The 13274-nt window shown below is 46.8% G+C and overlaps 1 protein-coding gene across 4 annotated transcripts in view; it reads left to right on the top strand.

The window, feature by feature from the left end:
* IMPDH1 (inosine monophosphate dehydrogenase 1) overlaps window positions 1–13274 on the top strand; it is a 357871-nt gene that overhangs the window by 330376 nt on the left and 14221 nt on the right. The gene's annotated exons all lie outside the window — the stretch shown is intronic.

Genomic DNA, 13274 nt, shown 5'->3' with positions numbered 1-13274 from the left:
ATCTCGAACAACCAGATATGATCGGCAATGGATGCAGCGGACACAGCTGCAAGAACTGTGAATACAGCGGTCACTATTCGGAGATCCAACTGGCTGTGCTTTATATGCCTTTTAATGGACAGCAGTTGTTTGGGCCGGAGGAGGACACAGCTATAGAGAAGCTGAAGAAGGACACTGATACGGCCAAGGCCATGGGCGCACTCTACTCCCCACAGAGCAGAGGCACATTCGGGCCCAAAGCACAGAACCCTCAACCTCACAAACTAGACCCACAAACAGGGCCAGTATCAAAGAGGAGGCTTTCGGGGACAATACAGAGGCGGACAGTTCCCTAAAACTAGGGGAAAGTTCCAAAGCCCAAAGACCCCTCAAACTAAACAGTGACTTCACGGTCACAAATCCCCAACACAACACCAGTGGGGGGGAGACTCACAGATTATTACCAGAATTGGGAGGAAATAACATCAGACTTGTGGGTCCTAGCCATTATCCAACATGGTTATTGCATAGAATTCCTACAATTACCACCAAATGTGCCCTCAAGAACACACATCATGTCCAAACAGCACTTAGATCTATTACAAATAGCAGTCCAAGCGTTGTTACAAAAAGACGCAATAGAACTAGTACCCAACCATCAGAAAGGAACAGGTGTTTATTCCCTGTATTTTCTAATACCCAAAAAGGACAAAACTCTGAGAACCATCTTAGATCTCAGAACACTAAATCTTTACATCAAATCAGATCACTTTCACATGGTGACACTTCAAGACGTAATCCCCTTGCTCAAACAACAAGACTACATGTCAACTTTAGATCTCAAGGATGCGTACTTCCATATACCCATACATCCTTCACACAGGAAATACTTAAGGTTTGTAATCCAAGGAGTACATTACCAGTTCAAAGTGTTACCATTCGGGATAACAACAGCACCAAGGGTATTTACAAAATGCCTTGCTGTAGTAGCTGCACATATCAGAAGACAGCACATACACGTATTCCCGTATCTAGACGATTGGTTAATCAAAACCAACATTCAAGAACCTTGTCTTCAACACACAAAATACGTCATAGAAATCCTTCACAAACTGGGTTTCTCACTAAACTACCAAAAATCGCACCTACAGCCGTGTCAAATACAACAATACTTAGGAGCAACAATCAACACAAAAAAGGGATTGCCACTCCAAGTCCACAAAGGGTACAAGCATTCCAAAACGTAATACAAAGCATGCACCCAAACCAGAAGTATCAGGTAAAATTAGTGATGAAACTACTAGGCATGATGTCCTCATGCATAGCCATTGTCCCAAACGCAAGATTACACATGCGGCCCTTGCAACAGTGCCTAGCAACACAATGGACACAAGCACAGGGTCAACTTCAAGATCTAGTGTTGATAGACCGCCAAACACACACCTCGCTACAATGGTGGAATCACGTAAATTTAAATCAAGGGAGGCCTTTCCAGGACCCAGTGCCTCAATACGTGATCACAACAGATGCTTCCATGGTAGGGTGTGGAGCACACCTCAACCAACACAGCATCCAGGGACCATGGGACACTCAGCAGAAACAACTTCATATAAATCAGCTAGAACTACTAGCAGTGTTTCTAGCGTTGAAAGCATTTCAACCGCTAATAGCCCACAAACACATTCTTGTAAAAACAGACAACATGACAACAATGTATTACTTAAACAAACAGGGAGGCACACACTCATCACAACTGTGTCTCTTAGCACAGAACATTTGGCATTGGGCGAGTCACGATCACATTCACCTAATAGCGCAATACATCCCAGGAATTCAAAACCAGTTGGCCGACAACAGTGCCTTGCAAAACAATGGTCACAGGCACATGGTCAACTTCAAGATCTAGTGTTGATAGATCGCCAAACATATATCTCGCTTCAGTGGTGGAATTCCACAAATTTAAACAAAGGGCGGCCATTTCAAGACCCTGTGCCTCAAGCCACACTTACAACAGATGCATCAATGATTGGATGGGGAGCAAACCTCAACAATCACAACATTCAGGGACTATGGGACAACAAACACAAACAACTTTACATAAATCACTTAGAATTGCTAGCCGAATTTCTAGCACTCAAAGCCTTTCAACCTGTTCTCATTCACAAACACATTCTCATCAAAACAGACAACATGACTACAATGTACTACCTAAACAAACAAGGAGGGACCCACTCACAACAACTGTGCCTTCTAGCACAAAGGATTTGGCATTGGGCAATACACAACAACATTCACCCTGTAGCACAATACATTCCAGGGATACACAATCAGTTAGCAGATGTTCTCAGCCGAGATCATCAACAAACACACGAGTGGGAAAGTCACCCCCCAAGTACTTCAAACATACTTTCACCACAGGGGAACACCAGACATAGATCTATTCGCCACCAGCGAAAACGCAAAATGCCAACACTTCGCATCCAGGTTCCCACACCCTCCATCCAAGGGCAATGCTGTATGGTCAACTGGTCAGGGATATTTGCTTACGCTTTCCCCCCCTCTCCCGCTCATTCCATTTCTGGTCAACAAACTGCGTCAAAACAAACTCAAACTCAATACTTATAGCACCAACGTGGGCACGTCAACCATGGTACACGACATTGTTAGACCTGTCAGTAGTACCACACATCAAACTGCCAAACAGACCGGATCTGTTGACACTAAACAAACAACTGATCAGGCATCCAAATCCAGCAATACTCAATCTAGCGATTTGGCTCCTGAAGTCTTAAGAGTTTGGATATCTACATCTTCCAACAGAATGTATGGAAATAATTAAACAAGCAAGAAATTTCAGCGTATTTGCAAAATATACAACACATGTCCCTATTTAGAGTCCCTGTTATCAAAGCCTTCATGGAAGGACTAAACGTATCATACCACCAAGAACACCTCCAGTGCCTTCATGGAATCTCAATATTGTACTCACGCAACTCATGGGTCCACCATTTGAACCCATTAATTTGTGTCAGATTCAATACCTAATGTGGAAAGTAGCATTCCTCGTTGCAATCACTTCATTACGAAGAGTTAGTAAAATACAAGCATTCACTATTGAACAACCCTTCATGCAAGTACACAGACATTAAGTAGTACTTCGCACAAACCCAAAATTCCTACCTAAAGTGCTCTCACCGTTTCATATCAAACAAACAGTGGAACTTCCAGTCTTCTTCTCACAGCCAGACTCGGTAGCAGAAAGAGCGCTGCATACATTAGACATTAAAAGAGCTATAATGTATTACATTGACAGAACAAAATCATTTAGGAAAACTAAACAGCTATTTGTGGCATTCCAAAAACCACATACTGGAAATCCAATCTCAAAACAAGGACTAGTTAGATGGATAGTAAAATGCATCCAAACGTGTAACCTAAAAGCCAGAAGGCAGCTATTAGTAACACCAAAAGCACATTCCACCAGGAAAAAGGAGCAACAATGGCCTTTTTAGGAAATATACCAATGACAGAAATTTGTAAAGCAGCCATTTGGTCTACACCTCATACCTTTATTAAACATTACTGTGTAGATGTGCTAGCAACACAACAAGCCACTTAGGACAGGCTGTACTACTATTTCAAACAACTTCATCTCCTACAGGCTGACCACCGCTTTTGGGAGGATTACTGCTTTGTAGTCTATGCACAGCATGTGTATCTGCAGCCACACATGCCATCAGACGGAAAATGTCTCTTACCCAGTGTACATCTGTTCGTGGCATGCTGCGCTGCAGATTCACATGCGCCCTCCCCGGGAGCCTGTAGCCGTTTAAGTTGCATTTAAATTGTATATATGTAAATAAATATTCCTTTACCTCAAACTATGTACATACATTACCTATTCCATTGCATGGACATCTTTAGTATCCTCATTCTACCACTCTTACCTCACCCTATGACGGGAAAATAATCTAAGATGGAGTCGATGCCCATGCGCAATGGAGCCGAAAGGGAGGAGTCACTCGGACCCGTGACTCGAAAAGACTTCTTCGAAGAAAAACAACTTGTAACACTCCGAGCCCAACACTAGATGGCAGGAACAGTGCACAGCATGTGAATCTGCAGCGCAACATGCCACAAACAGATGTACACTGGGTAAGTGACATTTTTCATATATCCAGACAATTTGGTTAAATGAAAAAGATTTAGAAAAATTGCTATATAATAAATCTTGTTAAATGAAATGAACATGTACAATTTTTAATCGGGTCTTCTCACATATAAGATGTAGTTCCATTGTGGGATGTGCTAGTATTGATTGTTGCCAACTACGACAACTGAAAGGTGATGGAGGGAATACTTGAATAAATCTTAGCCTTTAGCAGTCGTTCAGGCCGCATTCCAGGCCATTGTTTTTTTGCCCACCATAGCACTCTAGTCAAAGGCCCACCTTTACAAATCAGTACTGATCCTGCTGCTTATTGGTACTCTATCCGCAGCTACCAAGGGAGTCCCCTCCAGAATGACCACAAGCACCCCTAGACCGGTTTTACCCTTCTTGGGACTCATCAGTAGAGTGAAGCTTGAGAACTATCGCACAGTGAGCATGGTACCCCTTGTCCGGGGATGCCTATTGGACTTAGGGCATCAACTGTAACAACAATAAGTTGATGAATGGATGAAATGCTTGATAAACCTTAACCACTGTGTAAGGAAATGCCTCCTTGGCATGGTTGCCCCCTGATTTTTTGCCTTTGCTGATGCTATGTTTACAATTGAAAGTGTGCTGAGGCCTGCTAACCAGGCCCCAGCACCAGTGTTCTTTCCCTAACCTGTACTTTTGTATCCACAATTGGCAGACCCTGGCATCCAGATAAGTCCCTTGTAACTGGTACTTCTAGTACCAAGGGCCCTGATGCCAAGGAAGGTCTCTAAGGGCTGCAGCATGTCTTATGCCACCCTGGAGACCTCTCACTCAGCACAGACACACTGCTTGCCAGCTTGTGTGTGCTAGTGAGGACAAAACGAGTAAGTCGACATGGCACTCCCCTCAGGGTGCCATGCCAGCCTCTCACTGCCTATGCAGTATAGGTAAGACACCCCTCTAGCAGGCCTTACAGCCCTAAGGCAGGGTGCACTATACCATAGGTGAGGGTACCAGTGCATGAGCATGGTACCCCTACAGTGTCTAAACAAAACCTTAGACATTGTAAGTGCAGGGTAGCCATAAGAGTATATGGTCTGGGAGTCTGTCAAACATGAACTCCACAGCACCATAATGGCTACACTGAAAACTGGGAAGTTTGGTATCAAACTTCTCAGCACAATAAATGCACACTGATGCCAGTGTACATTTTATTGCAAAATACACCCCAGAGGGCACCTTAGAGGTGCCCCCTGAAACTTAACCGACTGTCTGTGTAGGCTGACTAGTTCCAGCAGCCTGCCACACTAGAGACATGTTGCTGGCCCCATGGGGAGAGTGCCTTTGTCACTCTGAGGCCAGTAACAAAGCCTGCACTGGGTGGAGATGCTAACACCTCCCCCAGGCAGGAGCTGTAACACCTGGCGGTGAGCCTCAAAGGCTCACCCCTTTGTCACAGCACCGCAGGACACTCCAGCTAGTGGAGTTGCCCGCCCCCTCCGGCCCGGCCCCCACTTTTTGGCGGCAAGACTGGAGAAAATAATGAGAATAACAAGGAGTCGTCACTGGCCAGTCAGGACAGCCCCTAAGGTGTCATGAGCTGAGGTGACTCTAACTTTTAGAAATCCTCCATCTTGCAGATGGAGGATTCCCCCAATAGGGTTAGGATTGTGACCCCCGCCCCTTGGGAGGAGGCACAAAGAGGGTGTACCCACCCTCAGGGCTAGTAGCCATTGGCTACTAACCCCCCAGACCTAAACACGCCCTTAAATTTAGTATTTAAGGGCTACCCTGAACCCTAGAAAATTAGATTCCTGCAACAACCAGAAGAAGGACTGCCTAGCTGAAAACCCCTGCAGAGGAAGACCAGAAGACAACAACTGCCTTGGCTCCAGAAACTCACCGGCCTGTCTCCTGCCTTCCAAAGAACTCTGCTCCAGCGACGCCTTCCAAAGGGACCAGCGACCTCTGAATCCTCTGAGGACTGCCCTGCTTCGACGACGACAAGAAACTCCCGAGGACAGCGGACCTGCTCCATAAAGACTGCGACTTTGTTTCAAGAAGCAGCTTTAAAGAACCCTGCAACTCCCCGCAAGAAGCGTGAGACTTGCAACACTGCACCCGGCGACCCCGACTTGGCTGGTGGAGAACCAACACCTCAGGGAGGACCCCCGGACTACTCTACGACTGTGAGTACCAAAACCTGTCCCCCCTGAACCCCCACAGCGCCGCCTGCAGAGGGAAACCCGAGGCTTCCCCTGACCGCGACTCTCTGAAACCTAAGTCCCGACGCCTGGAAAAGACCCTGCACCCGCAGCCCCCAGGACCTGAAGGACCGGACTTTCACTGCAGAAGTGACCCCCAGGAGTCCCTCTCCCTTGTCCAAGTGGAGGTTTCCCCGAGGAAGCCCCCCCCTTGCCTGCCTGCAGCGCTAAAGAGATCCCTTGATCTCTCATTGACTAACATTGCGAACCCGACGCTTGTTTCTACACTGCACCCGGCCGCCCCCGCGCTGCTGAGGGTGAAATTTCTGTGTGGGCTTGTGTCCCCCCCCGGTGCCCTACAAAACCCCCCTGGTCTGCCCTCCGAAGACGCGGGTACTTACCTGCAAGCAGACCGGAACCGGGGCACCCCCTTCTCTCCATTCTAGCCTATGCGTTTTGGGCACCACTTTGAACTCTGCACCTGACCGGCCCTGAGCTGCTGGTGTGATAACTTTGGGGTTGCTCTGAACCCCCAACGGTGGGCTACCTTGGACCAAGAACTGAACCCTGTAAGTGTCTTACTTACCTGGTAAAACTAACAAAAACTTACCTCCCCCAGGAACTGTGAAAATTGCACTAAGTGTCCACTTTTAAAGTAGCTATTTGTGAATAACTTGAAAAGTATACATGCAATTGAAATGATTCAAAGTTCCTAATGTACTTACCTGCAATACCTTTCAAATAAGATATTACATGTTAAATTTGAACCTGTGGTTCTTAAAATAAACTAAGAAAAGATATTTTTCTATAACAAAACCTATTGGCTGGATTTGTCTCTGAGTGTGTGTACCTCATTTATTGTCTATGTGTATGTACAACAAATGCTTAACACTACTCCTTGGATAAGCCTACTGCTCGACCACACTACCACAAAATAGAGCATTAGTATTATCTATTTTTACCACTATTTTACCTCTAAGGGGAACCCTTGGACTCTGTGCATGCTATTCCTTACTTTGAAATAGCACATACAGAGCCAACTTCCTACATTGGTGGATCAGCGGTGGGGTACAAGACTTTGCATTTGCTGGACTACTCAGCCAATACCTGATCACACGACAAATTCCAAAATTGTCATTAGAAATTGATTTTTGCAATTTGAAAAGTTTTCTAAATTCTTAAAAGACCTGCTAGGGCCTTGTGTTAGATCCTGTTTAGCATTTCTTTTAGAGTTTAAAAGTTTGTAAAAGTTTGAATTAGAACCTAGAACTAGTTGTAGATTCTTAAAAAGTATTCCAACTTTTAGAAGCAAAATGTCTAGCACAGATGTGACTGTGGTGGAACTCGACACCACACCTTACCTCCATCTACAGATGAGAGAGCTAAGGTCACTCTGTAAACTAAAGAAAATAACAATAGGCCCCAAACCTACCAAAATACAGCTCCAGGAGCTTTTGGCAGAGTTTGAAAAGGCCAATCCCTCTGAGGGTGGCAACTCAGAGGATGAAGATAGTGACTTGGAGGGAAATTCCCCCCCTCCAGTCCTACTTAGGGAGAGCAGGGCTACTCAAGCCCTGACTCCACAAATAATAGTCAGAGATGCTGGTTCCCTCACAGGAGGGACCAACAACTCTGAAATCACTGAGGATAACTCCAGTGAAGAGGACATCCAGTTAGCCAGGATGGCCAAAAGATTGGCTTTGGAAAGACAGATCCTAGCCATAGAGAGGGAAAGACAAGAGATGGGCCTAGGACCCATCAATGGTGGCAGCAACATAAATAGGGTCAGAGATTCTCCTGACATGTTGAAAATCCCTAAAGGGATTGTAACTAAATATGAAGATGGTGATGACATCACCAAATGGTTCACAGCTTTTGAGAGGGCTTGTGTAACTAGAAAAGTGAACAAATCTCACTGGGGTGCTCTCCTTTGGGAAATGTTCACAGGAAAGTGTAGGGATAGACTCCTCACACTCTCTGGAAAAGATGCAGAATCTTATGACCTCATGAAGGGTACCCTGATTGAGGGCTTTGGATTCTCCACTGAGGAGTATAGGTTTAGATTCAGGGGGGCTCAAAAATCCTCGAGCCAGACCTGTGTTGACTTTGTAGACTACTCAGTAAAAACACTTGATGTTTGGATTCAAGGCAGTGGTGTAAGTAATTATGATGGGCTGTACAATTTATTTGTGAAAGAACATCTGTTAATTAATTGTTTCAATGATAAACTGCATCAGCATCTGGTAGACCTAGGACCAATTTCTCCCCAAGAATTGGGAAAGAAGGCGGACCATTGGGTCAAGACAAGGGTGTCCAAAACTTCCACAGGGGGTGACCAAAAGAAAGGGGTCACAAAACCTCCCCAGGTGAAAGGTGGTGAGACAGCCAAAAATAAAAAATAGTCAAGAGTCTTCTACAGGCCCCCAAAAACCTGCACAGGAGGGTGGGCCCAGAGCCTCTTCACAAAACAATCCTGGGTACAAGGGTAAAAACTTTGATCCCAAAAAGGCCTGGTGTCGAAACTGTAGTCAGTCTGGACACCAAACTGGAGACAAGGCCTGTCCCAAGAAAAGTTCCACTCCAAACTCCAATCCAGGTAACACTGGAATGGCTAGTCTCCAAGTGGGATCAACAGTGTGCCCAGAGCAAATCAGGGTCCACACTGAAGCTACTCTAGTCTCTGAGGGTGGGGTGGATTTAGCCACACTAGCTGCCTGGCCCCCTAACATGCAAAAATACAGGCAGCAGCTCTTTATTAATGAGACAAGTGTAGAGGGCCTGAGGGATACAGGTGCCAGTGTCACCATGGTGACAGAGAAACTGGTTTCCCCTGGCCAATACCTGACTGGAAAAACTTATACAGTCACCAATGCTGACAATCAAACTAAAGCACATCCCATGGCAATGGTAACTTTAGAATGGGGAGGGGTCAATGGCCTGAAACAGGTGGTGGTCTCCTCAAACATCCCAGTAGACTGTCTGCTTGGAAATGACCTGGAGTCCTCAGCATGGGCTGAGGTAGAACTAAAAACCCATGCAGCCATGCTGGGTATCCCTGAACTGGTGTGTGTAAAAACAAGAGCACAATGCAAGGCACAGGGTGAAAAAGTAGAGCTGGAGTCTGGAAAAATGGCCCAGCCTACCAAGAGAAAAGGAAAGTCAGTTGGGAAACCAACTGCAACACAGTCAGAAAAAGAGAACCTCTCTTCTCAGGAAGAAGTTCTGCCCTCTGAGGGAACTGAGCCTTTGGAGCTTGAACCTTATCAGGTTGAGCTCTTAGGCCCAGGGGGACCCTCAAGGGAGGAGCTGTGTAAGGGACAAGAAACCTGTCCCTCTCTTGAAGGCCTTAGGCAGCAAGCTGCTGAAGAGTCCAAGGGCAAGAAAAATGGAACACATAGGGTCTATTGGGAAGATGGACTCCTGTACACTGAGGCCAGAGACCCCAAACCTGGTGCCACTAGGAGAGTGGTAGTGCCTCAGTCGTTCAGAGAGTTTATTCTGACCTTAGCCCATGATATTCCCCTTGCTGGGCATTTGGGACAAACCAAGACGTGGGAGAGGTTAGTCAACCACTTCTACTGGCCCAATATGTTCCAGAAGGTTAAGGAGTTTTGCCTCTCCTGCCCCACCTGTCAATCCAGTGGTAAGACAGGTGGGCACCCAAAGGCCCCCCTCATTCCACTTCCAGTGGTGGGGGTCCCCTTTGAAAGAGTGGGTGTGGACATAGTTGGTCCACTGGAACCTCCCACAGCCTCAGGAAATATGTACATCCTAGTAGTAGTGGATCATGCTACTAGGTATCCTGAAGCTATTCCCCTTAGGTCGACTACTGCCCCTGCAGTAGCCAAGGCCCTCATTGGTATCTTTACCAGAGTGGGTTTCCCTAAGGAGGTGGTGTCTGACAGAGGTACCAACTTCATGTCAGCATACCTAAAACACATGTGGAATGAGTGTGGAGTGACTTACAAATTCACTACACCATACCATCCACAAACTAATGGCTTAGTTGAGAGATTCAACAAGACATTAAAAGGCATGATCATGGGGCTCCCAGAAAAACTCAAAAGGAGATGGGATGTCCTCTTGCCATGTCTGCTTTTTGCTTACAGAGAGGTGCCACAGAAGGGAGTAGGATTCTCACCCTTTGAACTTCTGTTTGGCCACCCTGTAAGGGGACCACTTGCTCTTGTTAAAGAAGGCTGGGAGAGACCTCTTCATGAGCCTAAACAAGACATAGTGGACTATGTACTTGGCCTTCGCTCTAGAATGGCAGAGTACATGGAAAAGGCAACCAAAAACCTTGAGGCCAGCCAACAGCTCCAGAAGTTTTGGTATGACCAAAAGGCTGCACTGGTTGAGTTCCAACCAGGGCAGAAAGTCTGGGTTCTGGAGCCTGTGGCTCCCAGGGCACTCCAGGACAAATGGAGTGGCCCTTACCCAGTGCTAGAAAGGAAGAGTCAGGTCACCTACCTGGTGGACCTGGGCACAAGCAGGAGCCCCAAGAGGGTGATCCATGTGAACCGCCTTAAGCTCTTCCATGACAGGGCTGATGTGAATCTGTTGATGGTAACAGATGAGGATCAGGAGGCAGAGAGTGAACCTCTCCCTGATCTTCTGTCATCAGACCCAAAAGATGGCTCAGTAGATGGAGTGATCTACTCAGACACCCTCTCTGGCCAACAGCAAGCTGATTGTAGGAGAGTCCTACAACAGTTTCCTGAACTCTTCTCCTTAACCCCTGGTCAGACACACCTGTGTACCCATGATGTGGACACAGGAGACAGCATGCCTGTCGAGAACAAAATCTTTAGACAGTCTGACCATGTTAAGGAAAGCATCAAGGTGGAAGTCCACAAGATGCTGGAATTGGGAGTAATTGAGCGCTCTGACAGCCCCTGGGCTAGCCCAGTGGTCTTAGTCCCCAAACCTCACACCAAAGATGGAAAGAAAGAGATGAGGTTTTGTGTGGACTACAGAGGGCTCAATTCTGTCACCAAGACAGATGCTCATCCAATTCCCAGAGCTGATGAGCTCATAGATAAATTAGGTGCTGCCAAATTCTTAAGTACCTTTGACTTGACAGCAGGGTACTGGCAAATAAAAATGGCACCTGGAGCAAAAGAGAAAACAGCATTCTCCACACCTGATGGGCATTATCAGTTTACTGTTATGCCCTTTGGTTTAAAGAATGCCCCTGCCACCTTCCAAAGGTTGGTGAATCAAGTCCTTGCTGGCTTGGAGTCCTTTAGCACAGCTTATCTTGATGATATTGCTGTCTTTAGCTCCACCTGGCAGGATCACCTGGTCCACCTGAAGAAGGTTTTGAAGGCTCTGCAAACTGCAGGCCTCTCTATCAAGGCATCCAAATGCCAGATAGGGCAGGGAACTGTGGTTTACTTGGGCCACCTTGTAGGTGGAGGCCAAGTTCAGCCACTCCAACCCAAGATCCAGACTATTCTGGACTGGGTAGCTCCAAAAACCCAGACTCAAGTCAGGGCATTCCTTGGCTTGACTGGGTATTACAGGAGGTTTGTGAAGGGATATGGATCCATTGTGACAGCCCTCACTGAACTCACCTCCAAGAAAATGCCCAAGAAAGTGAACTGGACTGTGGAATGCCAACAGGCCTTTGACACCCTGAAACAAGCAATGTGCTCAGCACCAGTTCTAAAAGCTCCAGATTATTCTAAGCAGTTCATTGTGCAGACAGATGCCTCTGAACATGGGATAGGGGCAGTTTTGTCCCAAACAAATGATGATGGCCTTGACCAGCCTGTTGCTTTCATTAGCAGGAGGTTACTCCCCAGGGAGCAGCGTTGGAGTGCCATTGAGAGGGAGGCCTTTGCTGTGGTTTGGTCCCTGAAGAAGCTGAGACCATACCTCTTTGGGACTCACTTCCTAGTTCAAACTGACCACAGACCTCTCAAATGGCTGATGCAAATGAAAGGTGAAAATCCTAAACTGTTGAGGGGGTCCATCTCCCTACAGGGAATGGACTTTATAGTGGAACACAGACCTGGGACTGCCCATGCCAATGCAGATGGCCTTTCCAGGTTCTTCCACTTAGAAAATGAAGACTCTCTTGGGAAAGGTTAGTCTCATCCTCTTTCGTTTGGGGGGGGGGGGTTGTGTAAGGAAATGCCTCCTTGGCATGGTTGCCCCCTGACTTTTTGCCTTTGCTGATGCTATGTTTACAATTGAAAGTGTGCTGAGGCCTGCTAACCAGGCCCCAGCACCAGTGTTCTTTCCCTAACCTGTACTTTTGTATCCACAATTGGCAGACCCTGGCATCCAGATAAGTCCCTTGTAACTGGTACTTCTAGTACCAAGGGCCCTGATGCCAAGGAAGGTCTCTAAGGGCTGCAGCATGTCTTATGCCACCCTGGAGACCTCTCAGCACAGACACACTGCTTGCCAGCTTGTGTGTGCTAGTGAGGACAAAACGAGTAAGTCGACATGGCACTCCCCTCAGGGTGCCATGCCAGCCTCTCACTGCCTATGCAGTATAGGTAAGACACCCCTCTAGCAGGCCTTACAGCCCTAAGGCAGGGTGCACTATACCATAGGTGAGGGTACCAGTGCATGAGCATGGTACCCCTACAGTGTCTAAACAAAACCTTAGACATTGTAAGTGCAGGGTAGCCATAAGAGTATATGGTCTGGGAGTCTGTCAAACACGAACTCCACAGCACCATAATGGCTACACTGAAAACTGGGAAGTTTGGTATCAAACTTCTCAGCACAATAAATGCACACTGATGCCAGTGTACATTTTATTGCAAAATACACCCCAGAGGGCACCTTAGAGGTGCCCCCTGAAACTTAACCGACTGTCTGTGTAGGCTGACTAGTTCCAGCAGCCTGCCACACTAGAGACATGTTGCTGGCCCCATGGGGAGAGTGCCTTTGTCACTCTGAGGCCAGTAACAAAGCCTGCACTGGGTGGA

The sequence above is a fragment of the Pleurodeles waltl genome, chromosome 4_1 (assembly GCF_031143425.1).
Source record: "Pleurodeles waltl isolate 20211129_DDA chromosome 4_1, aPleWal1.hap1.20221129, whole genome shotgun sequence".
In the NCBI taxonomy this organism is placed as follows: domain Eukaryota; kingdom Metazoa; phylum Chordata; class Amphibia; order Caudata; family Salamandridae; genus Pleurodeles; species Pleurodeles waltl.
This window is presented reverse-complemented; position numbering and strand designations above follow the sequence as displayed.